Below are 12,336 nucleotides of genomic sequence, written 5' to 3'. Positions count from 1 at the left end.
GATAACTCGACAATGCCTGCACCCATGGCCCTCGAACTTGACTTTGAGGTTAGGCCTGACCAGTAGATGGCCCCTATTGATTTAAGGGGTCATTGGCCCGAAGGTCAAGGTCACCGTGACCTTGAATGATAAAAGATTTTCCGAGTGATAACTCAACCATGCCTGCACCCATGGCCCTCAAACTTGACTTGGAGGTTGGGCCTGCCCAGAAGATGACCCCTATTGATTTTATGGGTCAAATGTCAAGCTTGCAGTGACCTTGAAAGCAAACTTGACAATTCCTGGACCTATGGTCATCAAAATTGACATGAAGGTTAGGCCTGACCAGTAGATGACCACTTTTCACTTTGGGGGTCATCAGGCCAAGGTCAAGGTCACAGATACCTTTAACACAAAAAGTTAACAAATTGTCTCCCAGTGATATCTCAACAATGCCTAAACCTATAATCATCAAACTTGACATGGAAGTTGGGCCTGACCAGTAGATGACCCTTATTGATTTAAGGAGTCATCGGGTCATAGGTCATGGTCACAGTGACCTTGAATGGTAAAAGGTTGTCCGTGTGATAACTCGACAATGCCTGCACCCATGGCTCTCAAACTTGACTTGGAGGTTGGGCCTGACCAGTAGATGACCCCTATTGTTTTTGGGGGTCATCAGGCCATGGCCCTCAAATTTGACATTTAGATTTTTGGTGACCAGCTGATGCATCCTATGGATTTTGAGGTCATAGCGTCAAAGGTCATGGTCATAACACACTCTATCCTCACACTTTGAATGGTCATAATCTTAAAACTGCCTCAACGGCATCCAATGTCAGTGACAAATCAGCTGTCATTTCGGTCCATGCATATTTCATTCAATTGTCCATATAATCCTGACAACATGGCGCCCAGGGTGGGCATACTGTTTGATAAACATCTCTTGTTATTATATTTGCTTGCCTTATGTAGAATCAATGTTTACTAAATTATTTCTTTAGTACTGATATAATGGAATGAAAGTTAAAGGGACGATTCATCTTGGGACCTTTCAGGTGAAACTGTATACACATGTACATTCAATTTCAATTATTTCGATATTAAGCAAAATGGTTGATTCCACATTCTACAAGGTTGAGAAAACGTTGATAACGTTTAATACAGTCTTTAATACATTTTATGCACTCAAAATGACCATGTGTTATCTCATTTTCTTCAATTATTTAATCTGTTTAAAAAAACTGATTGGTGAAGTGAATAATTTAATGCGTTTGCAACTTTTAAATGCAATATGTTTGTGTTTTCAGTTGTCTGTGCACTTCGAAATAGTTGGAATAAACCTACACAGCCAATGTACACATAACTTCAGACAGTTGAAGATCCAGACGACGAACGTTAGAACGACTCCATGTATAATAAAACCCAACCTTGTCTAGTGTTGAACCCGACTACCATTACTTATATATAGTACCGTGAATGCTAATCATTTTCCCTTAAATTGAAAGTACGTGAAATGACAAACTCCATCGAGTGGTTTCTTCTTTATATTGTAGTTTTAATGTAATCACTGGAGTCACACATATCACCTGTTTGGTGAAGTATGCTTTCAATATAAATTATCTTTAATTCTGGACGTGAAACAATTAACATTTGGATTATAGCGGAAATCCAGCTTTTACATGATGGCAGAAATCGTAACTGCTTGTCATGTAAAATCACTGCATTGGAAATAATAAAATAACTATGACTTTCATTATGGTACATATATTAATCATTTTCACTAAATATTCTGGTACTAAATAACACTTTTAAGGCACACTGCTCCATGCTGCTCTTTATACAGCCACTGTAGTTTCAAGAAAAACACTTCTTACAATGTAGAAAGAGTTCTGGGTTCAAATCCCAGCAGTGGCCATCGAGATATGCATTTTGGAGCTTATAAATTGTTGTCAGTTCTTTTCAAAACCAGAAAAGTATCCAAAAGTCATTGTAACAATTGAACATCTAATTTTGAAAATATAGAGGCCATATGCCATTATTCTTTCATTCACTGTTGTTAATCCATTTTTGTCGAGCTCGCGTGCCATGATAAGACATATCTGTCTCAATGGCGAGTCTATCTATGCGTCCGTGCGCTGGTACGTCAGTGCGTAAGCGTCCGTACAGATTGTACCTTTTCCGGGATGTATCTTGACCATCCATTATAGTATTAACAAAACAACTTACCATGAAGGTTCAGAATGATGAGGTAGCATGTCACACACAAGACCAAGGTCAGTACCTCAAATGTCAGGGTCAACCTAAGAGGTCAAAGGCTGAAAATCTCCTTATGTGGGCTTTATCTGGATGATGTATTAAACGTTTTTCAAATAACTTATCATGAAGGCTCACAATAAGTACGCTGACGTACACAAGACCCAGCTAGTCTGTACATCAAGGTGAAGATCCCCTTGAGAGGTCACAAATTAAAATTGTCCTTGTCCAAATGAATTTTGATCACGTATGATACGATTTTCAAAACACTTACTGAAGGTTAACCCTGACAAGGTGGAATGTCGCTCGCAAGACCTTTGTAAGTGCACGAAAGGTCATGGTCGCGCTTAGATGTCAAATGTTAAAATGATCCTTGTCGGGGCTGTTTTTGACATGCATTGTAGGATTTAAAACAAAAAAGCCATGAAGGTTCCCAATGATGGGATGGCTTGTTGCGCAAAACCCCAGATCTCTACCTTACAGATCAAGGTCACGCTTAAAGGTTAAAGGTTGAAAGGATTCTTGTCCGGGCTGATTGTTGACTATGCATTATTAAATAAAGAAAAACATTTGCAATGAAGGTCCACCATGATTAGGTGGCGTGTCGCGCACAAGACCCTTGTCTTTATAAAATGGGCACTCCAAGTGGTGGAAATATGTCTGTAACAAAGGCTCTTTCACCAGACTTGACAAGTCGCCTGTTGGCGTCTAGTTTAAATAAATATAATTGCTCATTTGAGTTAAACACGTTTCAATATTATATTGGAATATATTATCGTACAAAACTTTTTCAGTTGAATTGAATCTTATGATATGGTTCATATATGTTAGTTAATATACAAGATTGAGTTTTAAGTTATGTTCAAATTAAGGCAGTTTTAAGAGTTTTTTTCTTGATTGTTTCTATGCTTATAATGGCCAGTGTGCATTTATTGTAGCCAAATGCACACAGATAACTACTTACACACAATGCTTGGAGAGATTATCATTAGTTTTACATGTAACAAATACAATAGCTATGCCTAGAAATAATATCAAACCAAATGTCTGTGAAATTACAAGCGGTTTGTTGTAGATTTGTTGAATTTTAATGTGTGTATATAAATAACATGAACTTCAGCACATATTTCAATACATTTTAAATATTCAGTCTTAAATATAAATGTATGCTTCTTTTATGGTCAAAACTTGAAAAATATTTTATAGCAATGAATTCACTTGAATAAAAGCTCAAATGTTGTGGGTAGAACTTAAAACGCAAATTTAATGACACTGCAATGGTTTGTTAATATTTCGACAAGATCCTTTTCAAGAGGGGCAGAGGGAGCGATTTTCATTTTACCTAAACTAATGCCTTCATGTCTGTTTTTGTATAAAAGAACGAACGTTTATGAATGAGCTTCGTGCGTACTCAGGGCTGATAGGCGACTTAATTGGCTAAAAATGCAGGTAATAATCTTAATGAGGATAATACACAGGAACGAAAACTATTCGTCAAATATAAGGGCATTCAGAGTTTAAAATACAGGTTACCAAATTGCATTTAGGCCACACCAAATTGATATTTCGTTGGGCAATACTAAAAGGCTGACCAAATGGCTGCCCATATAGATATAGAGGGAAAAGGCTGACCAGGCCAGAAAAGGCTGACCAGGAAAATAAAATAGAATTGAAAAGATGTTTTTAATAAAAAATAAAAAAAAAACTTTTATGTTTTAATAAGTATATATTCATTAAGAGTATTGTATTTTTATATGGTTTTTTTTTAAATGAGTTCAGAAATCGTGATGTTATATTAATATCGAATAATTCAATAATTCAAGTCGATGCGATACATTCTATTTCATTATTTTATTAAATTATCAATTTATAGATAACAATTGATATAAATATATACAGCTTTGCATAACTTTGTATAGATCTGTAAATATGAGTAATTGAAATAAACGAAACAAACCCCTCAAGTAAAGTGACTTTCTTGGTAGCAGTTGCATGGGTTATAACTTATTGTAATTGGCGTAATTAAGTCAATTTAATATTTAAATAATTAACTTAATTAAAACATATATTGCTCTAGATATTTAATAAATTGTGTGATTTGGATCTATGTGATTTTGATTATAATATTACGTGGATTTGTGTTTAGTTTATTCAAGTACTTGTGTTCATTTATAGACAGCTTAGTTTTTGTGAATTTAACCTTTGACTTTATTTTTTAAACGTTTTCATTATGGCTTTAATAGTTGAACATTCTCAGACAAAATACTTAGGTGGTTTCACTCAGTACCCAGTGTTCTCTTACTCGGGATTTACCGTGCGCGAATTCCAGGAGAAAAGTCATACATGAATGCAAATAAAACAAGAAGGCCATGATGGCCCTAAATCGCTCACCTGAGTAAAAGAGTTTAACCTTTGTTATTAATATAGCTTGTTTCTCAAAGAATATTGAACAAGAGCTGTCAAAGTATGTGACAAATGCCCCCCCCCCCCCAATGTGACATTGTTCTATGAACAAGTACCGTACATAAAAAGTTGATCTTGCCTTTATGTGTCAAATACATATTGCAAGTTATATTAAATTGCCTCTGAGCATAGAAAAAAAAACAATCATACTAAATGACAGCCAACACTCTTTATGTCCTCATATTCAGCATTCCATTGCGAATAAACACTTAGTGTATCTTTCACCTTAGAGGTAGGGACATGGGTCTTGCACACGACACGTTGTCTTGGTATGTCGAAAACATATGGCAAGTCATTTTAAAATCTGTCCATATAAGAGTAAGTCACAGCACGGACACGACAGCCTATATTTTCCTTCAGGTTGCCATGGCAACCAGAGTTCTGCATGGAATTAATTTTTTTGAACAATTTTGAAAAAGCACCAACCAAGGATCATTCCTATGAAGTTTCATCAAAATTGTCCAAGCGGTTTAGGAGAAGAAGATGATTGTAACCAATTGTTGACACTTTTCCTTTAGGTTGCCATGTCAACCAGAGTTCTACATGGAATTAATTTCTTTGAACAATTTTGAAAAAGCACCACCCAAGGATCATTCCTATGAAGTTTCATCAAAATTGGCAACGCGGTTTAGGAGAAGAAGATGATTATAACCAATTGTTGACATTTTCCTTTAGGTTGCCATGGCAACCGGGCCAAACAAAATTATGTGAACAAATTTAAGAGAGGTCCATGCAAGGACACTTCAAACCAAATTTGCTGAAGATCTATCAAGGGGTTCATGCGAAGAAAATGTTAAGTTTTTTTTACTAATTTTAGCTCTGGTGGCCCTTAAAAGGGGCCAAACAAAATTATTTGAAAAGACCTGACAGAGGCCCATGCTAGGATGCTTCAGACTTGAAGATCCATCAAGCAGTTAATAAGATCAAGTTGTTTAAAGGTTTTTCTATTTTTTGCTCTGGTGACCCCTAAAAGGGGCCAAACAAAACCATTTGAACAAAGTTGAGAGAGGACCATGTAAGGATGCTACATATCAAGTATGGAGTCATTCTGACCTTTACTTTCAGAGGAAAAGATGTTTAAGTGACAAGACAATGTAAAAACAAATGACCCCTGAGCAAGGCCAATTTGACCCCGGGACAATAATTTGAATACCTTTGGTGTAGGTCCACTAGGTAACACTATATACCAAATATGAAAGCTCTAGGTCATATATTTTGGAGAAGAGGATTTTTAAAGTTTTATTATATAAGACTATATAAAAATATTGAAAACCTAAGCCTATGAACACGGGGCGTGGCCAATTTTGACCCCAGGGCTAAAGTTTGAACAATCTTAATAGTGGTCCGATAAACAATGCTTCATACCAAATAGCTAAGGCCTTCGCCTTTTGGTTTCGGAGAAGAAGATTTTATAAGTTTTCATCATATACATATATAAGGAAACCCATGACCGCCCGGGTGGGGCCATTTTTTGACCCCAGGGCCAAAGATTGAACAATATTGGTACAAGTCAACTAGATGATATATCATGCCAAATATCTAAGCTCTTGTCACTACTTGATTTTACGTGTGTATCTATATATGTATATTTGTTATTAATTGTTGTATGTGGCCCATATTGAAAATTGGTATGTGTACTAAATATGTTATCCAGTTTAAATTAAGACTTTACTTGTCTTTGTGAGTTCGGAGAATATTTTTTAAGTTTTCACTATAACACATATAGAGAAAACCCATCAGCCCAGGGGTGTGGCCAATTTTGACCCCAGGGCCATAATTTGAACAAACTTTGTAGAGGTCCACTAGACGATGAATCATGCCAAATATCTAAGCTCTAAGCCACATAAGTTCAGAGGAGATGATTTTTGAAGTTTTCACTATAAACATATAGAGAAAACCCATGACCCCCGAAGGGGGTGGGGCCAATTTTGACCCCAAGGCCATAATTTGAACAATCTTTGTAGAGGTCCACTAGACGATGAATCAAGCCAAATATCTAAGCTCTAAGCAACGTAAGTTCAGAGGAGATTTTTGATTTTTTTTAATATAAACATATAGAGAAAACCCATGACCACCCAGGGGCGGGGCAAATTTTGACCCCAGGGCCATAATTTGAACAATCTTTGTAGAGGTCCACTAGACGATGAATCATGCCAAATATCTAAGCTCTAGTCCAAGTAAGTTAAGAGGAGAAGATTTTTGAAGTTTTAACTATAAACATATCAAGTATACACATGACCCCCCGGGGCGGGGCCAATTTTGACCCCAAGGCCATAATTTGAACAATCTTTGTAGAGGTCTACTTGACGATGAATCATGCCAAATATCTAAGCTCTAGTCTAAGTAAGTTCAAAGGAGAAGATTTTTGAAGTTTTCACTATAAACATATAGAGAATACCCTAACCCCCCGGGGCGGGGCCAATTTTGACCCCAAGGCCATTATTTGAACAATCTTTGTAGAGGTCCACTAGACGATGAATCATGCCAAATATCTAAGCTCTAGTCCAAGTAAGTTCAGAGGAGAAGATTTTTGAAGTTTTAACTATAAACATATAGAGCATACCCATGACCCCCCGGGGCGGGGCCAATTTTGACCCCAAGGCCATAATTTGAACAATCTTTGTAGAGGTCCACTAGACGATGAATCATGCCAAATATCTAAGCTCTAGTCCAAGTAAGTTCAAAGGAGAAGATTTTTGAAGTTTTCACTACAACATATAGAGAAAACCCATGACCCCCCAAGGGGGCGGAGCCAATTTTGACCCCAAGGCCATAATTTGAACAATCTTTGTACAATCTTTGTAAAGGTCCACTAGACGATGAATCATGCCAAATATCTAAGCTCTAGTCCAAGTAAGTTCAGAGGAGAAGATTTTTGAAGTTTTAACTATAAACATATAGAGCATACCCATGACCCCCGGGGCGGGGCCAATTTTGACCCCAGGGCCATAATTTGAACAAACTTTGTAGAGGTCCACTAGACGATGAATCATGACAAATATCTAAGCTCTAGGCCAAGTAAGTTCAGAGGAGAAGATTTTTTAAGTTTTCACTATAAACATATAGAGAAAACCCATGACCCCGCGGGGCGGGGCCAATTTTGACCCAAGGGCCATAATTTGAACAATCTTGGTAGAGGACCATTTGGTGATCCTACTTACCATATATCAACGGCCTAAGCCTTGTGGTTTGGGAGAAGAAGTTTTTCCTTTCCATTGCCATGGCAACCAGAGTTCTGCATGGAATTCAATTCTTTGAACAATTTTTAAAGGGGACCACCCAAGGAACATTCCTGTGAAGTTTGGATGAAATTGGCTAAGCGGTTTATGAGGAGATGTCGTTTTAAGTAAAAGTTTACGGACGGACGACGGACGGACGGACGCCGGACAAATTGTGATCACAAAAGCTCACCTTGTCACTATGTGACAGGTGAGCTAAAAACAAAACTGATCATGAACGAATTATAACTACTACAATCCTTTCCATTATGATCAATCAAGCGAGAAATTGTCACTAAGTCACAATAAAACTGCCACGAGGAGCAATTAGCGCCCCGGGTGTCGAATCGATGTACTGTATTTGTTATGAAATTGTATTGATTTGGGTACAAATAATGTTGAATTAGTGAACGATACATTTTTCATTAATGAATCTAAAAGACTATTTAAATCATGTTCAAATTACTTGATAATGTTTCAAAAGATCCACTCTTATGCAATCTATATCATTTTAATGGATGTTGTTTAATACATGTATGTTACAATAGAAGGATACAGTTGATCATTGTGAAATTTAATCTTATCTTATCACTGACTAACACGGTCAGCCTGTATTTGTTATGTTATTCGCTGACTATCACGGCCCGCCTTTTTCGAAACTCTAACTCACAAGGATAGTAGATAGTAGATGTTGTTTAATTCGGAAATAAAATATTTAAATAGGTAATGTTAATACATGTATGATATAATAGAAGGATACAGTTGATCATTTGTGAAACTTAATGACATAATGTAATTGGAAACATGTGGAAACATGTATTTCTTATCGCTGACCAACATAGTCAGCCTTTTTCGAACACTTACATAGCGTAATATCTTATCGCTGACTAACACGGTCAGCCTGTACTTGTTATGTTATTCGCTGACTATCACGGTCCGCCTTTTTCGAAACTCTTACTCACAAGGATAGTAGATAGTAGATGTTGTTTAATTCGGAAATAAAATATTTAAAAAGGTAATGTTAATACATGTATGATATGATAGAAGGATACAGTTGATCATTTGTGAAACTTAATGACATAATGTAATTGGAAACATGTATTTCTTATCGCTGACCAACATAGTCAGCCTTTTTCGAACACTTACATAGCGTAATATCTTATTGCTGACCAATACGGTCAGCCTGTATTTGTTATGTTATTCGCCGACTATCACGGTCCGCCTTTTTCGAAACTCTAACTAACAACGATAGTAGATGTTGTTTAATTCCGAAATAAAATATTTAAAAGGTAATGTTAATACATGTATGCTATAATAGAAGGATACAGTTGATCATTTGTGAAACTTAATGACATATGAGCATAAGAATAAAATTTATTTAATCGACAGCATGGGAAACGAACGACGTGATGATAGAATTAATCCGGATGGGTTAAAAATTCAACTATCGCAGATTTATGGGGAAAATGAAGACTGTCTAAATATCGTTGTACCTACAGTCAAAAAACAAGACAATTCAATAAGTTGTGGCTTATATGCCATTGCACATGCAACATCTTTTTGTTTTCGGCAAAACCCGTGTTTCGATTTAATATTTAATTCATTAAAACTGCGTGATCATTTATTAGAATGCTTAGAAAAAGAAGAAATGTCTGAATTTCCAATCACCTCCAAGACAATCAATGGACGGCGAAAAAATTCAAAAATCATTAAAATTGAAAACTATTGTGTATGAAATTTGCCAGAATGCATAGGCGGCCAAGTGCAATGTGATAACTGACTGAACAATTACAACTTAGGCTCAGACATTTACGTATTCAGTAACTCGATCAATCCTTCGTTCAATCTTGTGATCAATCCATCATTCTTTCATTTATTTAACCATTAAATCAATCAATCAATCAATCAATCAATCACATGGGCCATGACAAGAGCACCTCCACGTGATGTGGCCTGGATGAAGAAGGATACTTTTTCTTACAAAAACGTGAAAAAATGAAGACTGTCTAAATATCGTTGTACCTACAGTCCAAAAACAAGACAATGCAATAGATTGTGGCTTATAGGCCATTTATTTAACCATTAAATCAATCAATCAATAAACAAATAAATCAATCAATGAATACTTTTTCTTACAAAAACGTTACGAAAAGTCATCAACTAAATCTTCATCTTCAACTAAACGCTCTTATAATTTATAATATATTAATAATATATCAATTATAATAATTTAAATAGTACACAGAAATAAATAAAACAACAAAAAAATAATAAAATATTTAAAAAAATCCATTCTCATTTTTCTGGTCAGCCCTTTCTGGCCTGGTCAGCCTTTTCCCTCTATATCTATATTGGCAGCCATTTGGTCAGCCTTTTAGCACGACCCTTCCATCCATGAGATGTTCTTAAACATCCAATCTGGTACTCCATCTTCAGTGCCTGCATGAGTGTATTTAGGATATGATTTTAATCAGACTGTTCATCTTATATTCTAAATGAATAATAAACATAGTATCATACCTTTTAACCATAGTTATATGTTGGACGTCTGTTATCTTAGACTTTTGTATCTAACTGACACTGTTTATTATTTATACGTAGCGACAAGTGAATAACTAAATAAATAGGATTTTAAAAACATCCTTACCAAATTACAAAACATTCCATAAAGTTAAAGGAACAGTATAATAAAACAAATATTGAATTTGTTCCACTATATAAGAATGGTTTGTTTACTAATATCAATGTCAGTTTTTTAATTACGGGAGGTAACTACTCGTAATACGATTACAGTCCACTAATTTTGTGCGTGGCGTAGTAACATCCCCTTGACATTACAGCTAAATGAATGACGTTTATTAAGTTGTCCGAAAACAAGGAGTCAGGGGTCAGCCTTGTTTTTACCTTTGGTCGAACATACATTTTTTTTACTATTATCACTTTTGGAAAGATTTATAATAAAAGCATGCGCGTGCGTTAATGTATATAATGACTGGTATTTAAAATCGGAACTGTCGGACTAAAATGAATGTTGTGTAGAGCTTCAACCTCTTTTCTGAGTGTATAATATTTATAAATACATGCAAATCAACGAACATGGTTCGTGGTATGCTAGTTTATTTTGCTGATTCCACGATTTCAAACCGGGAATCCGTCTGGTCAGAAGTGATTAGCCAAATGAGATCACTCGATGGTCATACTTTGACGTGTTGGAAACCGGTGACCAAATATCATCCCGAACATCACGACAGGCGCATCTTGTAGGTTAGAGCGTGCCCTAAATGGCAAAATTGGTCCCAGCCGCGGCAAGTGCAGGGATGCTGATATATATTCGTCACCGCCCAACCCAGTTTAGGCATTTTTCGCTGCATTTAAAGTGTGAAATAGGCTTGTAGGCGGATGGAAACGGTGACGCAATGACGTCAGAAATGCACCGACGGTGGCGTAGCGTAGTTAATCGAGAGTGCTAGATTTCAAGACCAGAACCAACCTCCTATCATTTGTGGTTCCGGAGAAATAGTCGAGATTTCATTCCCGTACCGGGTACGTTGGGGTACATTGTACATTGAAAAGTACGAAATGCCGCGATTTTGGTCATACTTTGACGCGTTGGAAACCAGTGACCAAATATCATCCCGAACACCCGACAGGCGCATCTTGTCTCTCTGACTGGTTTAACTTGGGACGTGCAACCCCTTCCACATTAGACAAAAACATTGGCTCTAAATTATGAAAGATATTCTATGGGACCACACCAAAACGCTTTATATCTTTATAAGTCTTACATGGCGCATTCTGGTGAAATGTTCGCATTTTACCATTTTGATATAAACAGTTCACTTGAAACAAAAATATGATTGCAAAGGCGATCATCTCCCCACAACCCCACTACTCCTGATCCAGATAATAAATACAAAGTTGTGGTCATGTAGCTATTAATTCGATTGTTTGTTTTTCTGTACACAAATAATATCGTTTTATTGTATGTGTGTGTTTTATCATTATCAATACGGAATGCCGTTAGGGCAATCATCTATGAATGTGTTAATCTGAAACACGATTCTCGATGATGAAAACGCTTAATCACGAAACAACGATGGTGAAAACGCATCAGTACGGTGATTAAAACGCGACAGTACGATAACGAAAGCGCGATAAGCAGCACCACCACCACAACGAAGGGTATCACATATTCGCGATCGTAATGCTTCGGTCGACTGATTAGCTGCCGAGGGCCGAAAACACAAACTCCGCGGAACGCGGGCAGTCGATATTTTGTTTTGATTTGTTCTTCCATCATCTCGAGACGGAGTACCCCTTAAAATGCCATTAAATACCGTGTATCCGCGAACTTATATCGTCCCGAGACGGAGTACCCTTAAAATGCCATTGAATACCGTGTATCCGCGAACATATATCG

Source organism: Mya arenaria, chromosome 11 (genome assembly GCF_026914265.1).
Source record: "Mya arenaria isolate MELC-2E11 chromosome 11, ASM2691426v1".
NCBI lineage: Eukaryota > Metazoa > Mollusca > Bivalvia > Myida > Myidae > Mya > Mya arenaria.
The sequence above is the reverse complement of the archived record's forward strand: the minus strand, read 5'-3'. Positions refer to the sequence as shown.